Source organism: Saimiri boliviensis, chromosome 1 (assembly GCF_048565385.1).
Source record: "Saimiri boliviensis isolate mSaiBol1 chromosome 1, mSaiBol1.pri, whole genome shotgun sequence".
Lineage (NCBI taxonomy): Eukaryota > Metazoa > Chordata > Mammalia > Primates > Cebidae > Saimiri > Saimiri boliviensis.
The window spans coordinates 253,713,113-253,722,285 of NC_133449.1; positions in this window are offsets into that span (position 1 = coordinate 253,713,113).

The following is a 9,173-nucleotide window of genomic DNA, read 5'->3' on the forward strand; positions in this document are numbered from 1 at the left end:
GTATAGTTTGAAGTCAGGTAGCATGATGCCTGCCGCTTTGTTCTTTTTGCTTAGAATTGTCTTGGCTGTATGGGGTATTTTTTGGTTCCATATGAAATTTAAAGTAGTTATTTCTAATTCTGTGAAGAAAGTCAATGGTAGCTTGATGGGGGATACACTGAATCTATAAATTACTTTGGGCAGTATGGCCATTTTCATGATATTGATTCTTCTTATCCATGAGCATGGAATGTTTTTCCATTTATTTGTGTCCTCTCTTATTTCCTTGAGCAGTGGTTTGTACTTCTCCTTGAAGAGGTCCTTCACATCCCTTGTAAGTTGTATTCTTAGGTATTTTATTCTGTTTCTAGCAATTGTGAATGGGAGTTTGCTCATTATTTGGCTCTCTGTTTGTCTATTATTGGTGTATAGGAATGTTTGTAATTTTTGCACACTGATTTTGTATTCTGACTTTGCTGAAGTTGCTTATCAGCTTAAGGAGATTTTGGGCTGAGACGATGGGGTTTTCTAAATATACAATCATGTCATCTGCAAACAGAGACAATTTGACTTCTTATCTTCTGATTTGAATATCCTTTATTTATTTCTCTTTCCTGATTGCCCCAGCCAGACTTCCAACACTATGTTGAATCGGATTGGTGAGAGAGGCCATCCTTTTCTTGTGCAGGTTTTCAAAGGGAATGCTTCCAGCTTTTGCCCAGTCAGTATGATATTGGCTGTGGGTTTGTCATAAATAGCTTTTATTCTTGTGATACACATTTCATCAATACTAGTTTATTGAGAGTTCTTAGCATGAAGTTGTGTTAAATATTACTGAAGGCCTTTTCTCCATCTATTGAGAAAGTGATGCAGTTTTTGTCATTGGAAAGTGGCTGAAGGATATGAACAAACACTTCTCAAAAGAAGATATTTATGCGGCCAATAAACATATGAAAAAAAAGATCATCACCACTGGTCATTAGAGAAATGCAAATCAAAACCACAATGAGATACCATCTCATGCCAGTTGAATATTGGCCCCCAACTCTCTTCTGGCTTGTAGGGCTTTTGCCAAGAGATCTGCTATTAGTCTGATGGGCTTCCCTTTGTAAGTAACCTGACCTGTCTCTCTGACTGTCCTTAACATTTTTTCCTTCTTTCAACCTTGGAAAATCTGATGGTTATGTGTCTTGGGTTGGGGTTGATCTTCTTGATTATGTGTCTTGGGTTGGGGTTGATCTTCTCCGTATTTCCTGAGTTTGGATGTTGGCCTGTCTTGCTATGTTACGGTAGTTCTTTTGGATAATATCCTAAAGTGTGTTTTCCAACTTGGTTCCATTCTCCCCATCACTTTCAGGTACACCAATCAAATGTAGGTTTGGTCTTTTCACATAGTCTCCTATTTCCTGGAGCCTTTTTTTGTTCCTTTTTATTCTTTCTTCTCTAATCTTCATGCCTTATTGAAGGTTATCTTAAATCTTTGATATCCTTTGTTCTGCTTGATTGATTCAGTGATTGATGCTTGTGTAGTCTTCATGAAGTTCTTGTGCTATGTTTTTCAGGTCTATCAGTTCATTTATCTTCCTCTCTAAACTTCTTATTCTAGTTGGCAGTTCCCGTGATGTTTTTTTCAAGGATCTTAGCTTTCTTGCATTGGGATAGAACATGCTCCTTTATCTCACATGAGTTTATTACCCACCTTCTGAAGCCTACTTCTGACAGTTCATCAATCTCATTCTCTGTCCAGTTTCATGCCTTGCTGGAGAGGAGTTTCCATTATTTAGAGGAGAAAAGGCATGCTGGTTTTTGGAATTTTCAGCATTTTTACACTGTTTTTTTCTCATCTTCATTGATTTATTTACCTTTGATCTTTGAGGCTGATGACCTTGGATGGGGTTTTTGTGTGAATTTGTTGTTGCTTTCTGTTGGTTAGTTTTTCTTCTAACAGCAGGCCCCTCTTCTGCAGGTCTACTGCAGTTTGCTGGAGGTCCACTGCAAACCCCATTCACCTAGGTGTCACCAGTGGAGGATGCAGAACAGCAAAGATTGTTGCCTGCTCTTTCCTCTGGAAACATCGTTCCAGAGGGGCACCCACCAGCCAGAACTCTCATGTATGAGGCTTCTGTCAACCCTTATTGGGAAGTCTCTCCCAGTCAGGAGCCACCAGGGTCAGGGTCCCACTTGATGAGGCAGTCTGTCCCTTAGCAGAGCTGGTGCACTGTGCTGGGAGAATCACCCTTGGCAGGATCATCTGCTCTCTTCAGAGCCAGCAGGCAGGAAAGACTAAGTCCGCAGAAGCTGCACCCATAGCCACTCCTCCCCTCAGGTGCTCTCTCCCAAATAGATGAGAGTTTTATCTGTAAGCCCCTAACTGGTGCTGCTGCATTTTCTTCAGAGATGCCCTGCCCAGTGAGGAGGAATCTAGAGAAACAGTCTGGTCACAGCCACTTTGCCATGCTATGGTAAATTCTGCCCAGTCCTAACTTCCCAGTCTCCTTAGCACTGTAGGGGAAAACCACCTACTAAATAAAGCCTCAGTAATGGCAATGCCCCTCCCCACTCCAAGCGCAATCATTCCAGGTTGACTCCAGACTGCTGTGCTAACAGAGAGAATTTCAAGCCAATGGTTCTTAGCTTGCTGGGCTTAATGGGAGTGGGACCCACTGAGTGAGACCATTTGGCTCCCTGGCTTCAGCCCCATTTCCAAGGGAGTGAATGGTTCTGTCTCGCTGGGATTCCAGGCACCACTGGGGTATGAAAAAAATCTCCTGCAGCTTGGTGCCTGCCCAAACAGCCATCCAGTTTTGTGCTTGAAACCCAGGGCATCAGTTGTGCAGACTCACAAGGGAATCTTCTGATATGTGGATCGCAAAAACCATGGGAAAAGCATAGTACCTGGGCTTGGTAGCACAGTCCCTCACAGCTTCCCTTGGCTGGGGAGGGAGGCCCCCTGGCTCCTTGCACTTCCTGCATGAAGTGATGCCCACCCTGCTTTTGTTTGCTCTCCATGAGTTGCACCCATGGCTTATCCAGTCCCGGTGAGATTAACTGGGTGCTTAAGTTGGAAATGCAGAAATCACCCACATTCTACGCTGGTCTCGCTGGAAGCTGCAGACCTCAGCTGTTTCTATTCAGCCGTCTTGGCTCCTTTCCCCTCTATCCATTAAAAAAAAAATGTGACAATTGCTATTGTAGTGAATAAAGAATAATGTCTTTTTTCCTGAAGTGATACCCTCTGAACTATATTTAGAAATGAAATTACGATGTCTACCTTACTTTTATTTTAATTTATGTAATTTTTAAAAATAATTTTATTTTAGATCAGGGGCACTTGTGCAGGTTTATGGGTACATTGCATAATGCTGAGGTTGGGGTACAAGTGATTCCACCACTTGGGTAATGAGGATAGTACCCAAATAGGTAGTTTTTCGGCCCCTTTTCTCTCTCTTTTTCACAGCTACAGTAGTCTCTAGTGTGTATTTTTTCTATCTTTATGTCCATGTGTACCCAGTGTTTAATTCTCACTTACATGTGAGAACATGTGGCCCATTTGTTTTTTTGTTCCTGCATTAATTTACTTAGGATAATGTCCTCTAGCTGTATCCATGTTGCTATAAAGGACATGATTACTTTTTTTTATATGGTTGTATAGTACTCCATGGTGTTTATATACCAAATTTTCTTTATCAAATCCACCATTGATAGGCATCTAGGTTGATTCCATGTCTTTGCTATTGTGAATAGTGCTGCACTGAACATATGAGTGGATGTGTCTTTTTGATAGAGTGGTTTATTTTCCTTTGGATATATACCCGGTAATAAAATTGCTGGACCCAGTGGTAGTTCTGTTTTAGGTTCTTTGAGAAATCTCCAAACTGCTTTCCACAATGGCTGAAAGACTTTACATCCTTACCAACAGCGTATAAGCATTTCCTTTTCTTTGCAGCCTTGCCAGCATCTGTCTATCTTACTGGTATGAGATAACATTTCACTGTAGTTTTGATTTATATTTCTCTGACAATCAGTGATGTCGATCATTTTCTCATATGTTTGTTGGCTACTTACATGTCTTTGAGAAGTGTCTGTTCATGTCCTTTGCCCACTTTGTAATGGGGTTGTTTGATATTTGCTTGTAAATTTAACTTCCTTATAAATTCTGGATATTTGACCTTCATCAGATCACAGCTTATGAATATTTTATCTCATTTGAAGGTTGTCTGTTTCCTCTGTTGATAACTTCTTTTGCTATGCAGAAGCTCTTTGGTATAATTATGTCTCATTTGTCAATATTTGTTTTTGTTCCAATTACTTTTCAGGACTTAGTCATGAATTCTTTGCCCAGGCTTATGTCCAGAATGGTATTTCCTAGAATTCTTCTAGAATTCATATACTTTGAGGTCTCATATTTAAATCTTCCCCAATGCTGGAAATTTTGTATATCTTAAAGGTAGGGGTCCAGTTTCATTTTGCCACATATGGCTAGCCAGCTATTCCAGCACCATTTATTGAACAGCAGCTCACTACCCTATTGCTTGTTTTTGTCAACTTTGTTGAAGAACAGGTGGTTTAAAGTGTGTGGCTTTATTTCTGGGTGCTCTAGTCTGTTCCATTTGTCTGTGTGTCTGTTTTCATACCAGTAACATGCTGTTGTGGTTTCTATAGCCTTATAGTTTGAAGGTGAGTAATGTGATTCTCTGCCTTTGTTCTTTTGGCTTAGGCTTCCTTTGGCTATTTGGGCTCTTTTTTCATTTAATTTAGAATAGGTTTTTTTCCCCCCTAATTCTGTGAATAGTAGCATTGATAATTTGATAGAAATAGCATTGAATTTGTAGATTGCTTTGGCAGCATGGCTATTTAAATAATACTGATTGTTTCAATCTATGAGCATGAAATGTTTTTCCATTTGTTTGTGTCATCTGTGATTTCTTTCTGCAGTGTTTTGTAGTTATCCTTGTAGAGATCTTTCACTTTCTTGTATAACTTTTAAACGAGAGAGTGCATGACAGTGTGTGTTTTTCAGTGCACAAAGGGAGAGGGAAGGTAGGGAGGTGAGCAAATGTGACAGAATGTTTACTAGTAAATTTAAGTGATAAATGAGTGTTCATTTACAACATATTTATAATTTTTATAAAACTGAGGGAAATTGTGGTTTAAAAAATACCTTAAAATGCAATCAGCAATCTTTAGGTAGAAGAAAGTCTGTTGATATAATATGCTATTATTACCAAGTGCCATTGTTGGCATACTTCGTTCTGTTCACAGTATCAGCATCGTGTACTTCTTACAATAATAAAATCTCCCCTGGACTCATTTTTCTTAAATGACTTGACAGCTGGAGACACGGAAGCTTCTTACTAGTTGTAGTAGTCCCAGAGTTGCCATAAATCTCAGTATTCAGTTCTCTCAGCCTAGATCCATACCTAACTGGCGTTGAAAGAACAAATGTAGTCATTTTTATATTTATGGGTAATCAAACCACAAATCAGAATCTTTTTCTTTTCAATTTTGTAATTAAATCTTTTGTGATTTAAATCAATTTAGGTTTTAGATTTATCTTCAAATCTGTAATAATTATATAATTATATAATTTTTCAGTTTTTGAGAATTTACAGATTATTTTAAATTTAAGGTGAAATATATGATTGTTTTTAAAAATGTTTTAAAAAGGTCAGGTGTGGTGGCTCACGCCTGTAATCCCAGCACTTTGGAAGGTCGATATGGGTGGCTCACCTGATGTCAGGAGTTCAAGACCAGCCTGACCAACATGGAGAAACCCCGTCTTCACTAGAAATACAAAATTAGTCAGGTGTGGTGGTGTATGCCTGTAGTCCCAGCTACTTAAAAGGCTGAGGCAGGAGAATTGCTTGAACCTGGGAAGCGGAGGTTGCAGTGAGCTGAGATCGTGCCATTGCACTTCAGTCTGGGCAACAAGAGTGAAACTCCTTCTCAAAAAATAAAAAATAAAAATAAAAATAAAATTTAAAATGTCCTAAAATTAAAAGATTATTTAAAAATAACTCAAGTGCTCAGTGTAATTTTTAGATGAATAGAAACAGCAATAACTCAAGCAACTATTAAATAGAATTCTAGTAACTACTAATAGTTTCAAAAATATATTAACTGTAAACCAGAAGAGAATGAGACCAGCTTTGGTTTTATCAAAGTCATCTAAACAACCCAACCATTGTTTATAAAGCTTTCTTGTGAGCCTTTGTGAAAGATACTGAGAAAGTACAATCTTCATTCTTCTAGTAATTTACAGTCTAGCTGAAGAGGTAACAGCTATATTTATTAACATATATAAAATCAAACGACTAAAAATCTACGAAAAATGGAAAATTAAACTGACCATTACATACTATGTTGTAGAACAATGTCATGGGAAAACACAATATACCAAGTTAAATACGTGTTCACTATAAGTACAATTTAAAAAATATAAATGATGTTGTAATTTTGTTTTATAAAAGCAGAAAAAAAGTATGTAGAAATAGAAAAAATTCCCAAAAATACATTTACCAATTGTATAACTAGGGTTATCTTGGAGTAGTAGAATTTGTGATTATATTCTTTTTTATGGTTTTTAATATCAAATATTTTTGTAACATTTAAAAATTCAAAACACATGTATTAGTTCATTATTTCACTGCTATAAAGACATACCTGAGACTTGGGAATGTCTTAAGAAAAAGAGGTTTAATTGGCTCATGGTTCTGTAGGCTGGGTAGGCTTCTGCTTTTGGGGAAGCTTCAGGAAACCTACAATCATGGCAGCAGATAAAAGGGAAGCAGACACATATTCACATGGCCAGCAGAAGAGAGAGTGAGCAAAGGGGAAGGTACCACACACTTTTAAACAACTAGATCTTGTAAGAACTCTATCATCAGACAGCAAGGGGGAAATCTGCCCCCATGATTCAATCACCTCCCACCAGGTCCCTCTTCCAACAACACTGGGAATTACAATTTGACATGAGATTTGGGTGGGAACACAGAGCCAAACGATATCAACACATATTTTAAAGAAATAATTTTAACTTTTTTGGGTGGGTGGTACAAGATGGTTAATTAGAAGCAGCCGCAGTGCACAGCTCTCAAAAAGAGTAATAAAAACAGTGAGTGAATTCTACACCTTCAACTGAGGAATCCAGGTTCTTACATTGGGACTGACTAGGTGGACAGCTCAACCCATGGAGAGCAAGGAAAAGCAAGGTGGCGTGATGGCCCACCTGAGAGCAGCATGGAGCCAGGGGAGCCCACACCCCCGGCCAAGGGAGGCAGTGACTGATTGTGTGACCCCACCTGGGAAAGAATATTTTTCCCATGGATCTTTGCAATCCATAGATCAGGAGATCCTCTTGTGAGCCCATCCCTCTAGGGCCTCAGGGCCAAAGCACAGAGCTGTGTGAAGTCTTGGTGAAGTAGTTGCTTGGGCACACACAGAGACCTAGGAGTTTGGCATACTCTGGCCCTGGGAATTCTGCAAGGTGGGAGATCCATTCGTGCATTCTGCTATCCAGGGAGCCAAGCAGTGTCATTATGCAGGCCCCACTCCCATGGCACCTCACAAGTTAAGACCCACTGGCTTGGAATTCCAGCTAGCCAGCAACAGTAGGTTGGAGACTGCCTGAGGTGGATCTCTGCAGTTCAAGTTGGTGGTTCTTGCCTGCCAGCTGTAGGGAGTCCAAGCAGTCCAGACTGGGAGGAGTTCCCCACAACACAGTACAGCTACTGAGCCAGATAGTGGCAAAACTGCTTCCTTAATTGGGACCCCAGCTCATCCCTCCTTACTAGGCAGGGCCTCCCTGTGGGAATTTTAGCAACTTCAGACAGAGTTATATGGATAGAACTCTGATCTCTCCCTGGGACAAAGCCCCTGCAGGGGAGGGGGCAGCAATGATCTCTGTGGTTCAGCTGAGTTAGTCTTTCCAGCCTGCATTCTGGAGGATCCAGGCGGTCTGGACGAGGGTAGATCCCTCCAGCACAGTACATCTGTTCTACCAAGGGGAAGAACTGCTTTTTTAAGCGGGTCCTTGATCCCATTCCTCCTGACTAAATAAGACCTCCCAATAGGATCTCCAGACACCTCCTACAGGAGTGTTCACCTGGCATTCGGTCGTTGTCCTGCTGGGGTGGAGCTGCCAGAGGAAGGAGCAGACTCCCATCTTTGCTGTTTTGCAGCCTTCACTGGTGCACACCTCCAGGTGTGGGAAGAACTGAGGTGTCAGTAGTCTGGAGTGGACCCCCAGCAAACCACAGCAGCCCTGTGGAAAAGTGGCCTGACTGTTAGAAGGGGGAACCACAACATCATCAACAAAAAGAGACCTCGTTACAACTCCATTCAAAGGTCAGCAACTTCAAATATCAAAACTAGGTAAGCCCACAAAGATGAGAAAGAATCAAAGCAAAACCCCTGAAAACTACAAAAGTCAAGATGCCTCTTCTCCAAATGACCACAATACCTCCAGCAAGGGCACAGAACTGGGCTGAGACTGAGATGGTTGAATTGGCAGGAGTACAATTCAGAAGGTGGATAATGACAAATTTTACTGAACCAAAGGAGCATGTTCTAATCCAATGCAAAGAAGGTCAGAATCATAATAAAAGAATACAGGAGGTGATAATCAGAATAGCCAGTTTAGAGAGAAACATAACTAACATAATGTAACTGAAAAACACAACATGAGTACATGACAGTGTAATTACAAGTATCAATAGTAGAATAGGCCCAAGTGGAGGAAAGAATCTGAGCTTTAAGACTATCTTTCTGAAGTAAGACAGGAAGATAAGAATAGAGAAAAATGAATCAAAAGGAATGAAAAAAACCTCCAAGGACTATGGGATTATGTAAAAAGACCAAGGCTATGATTGATTGGGGTACCTAAGGAGATGGGAGAACAGAACTAAGTTGGAAAACATATTTCAGGATATCTTCCAGGAGAACTTCCCCAACCTAGCAAGACAGTCCAACAGTCAAATTCAGTAACTTCAAAGAACTCTCATAAGGGAATCCTCTCTGTGAGAAAATTAACCCAAGACACACAATCATCAGAATCGCCAAGGTTGAAATTAAAGAAAAAATGTTAAGGGCAGCCAGACAGAAAGGCCAGGCCACCTGCAAAGGGAAATCCATCAGACTAACAGCAGACCTCTCAGTAGAAACCCGACAGGCCAGAAGAGATTGCAGTCCAATAG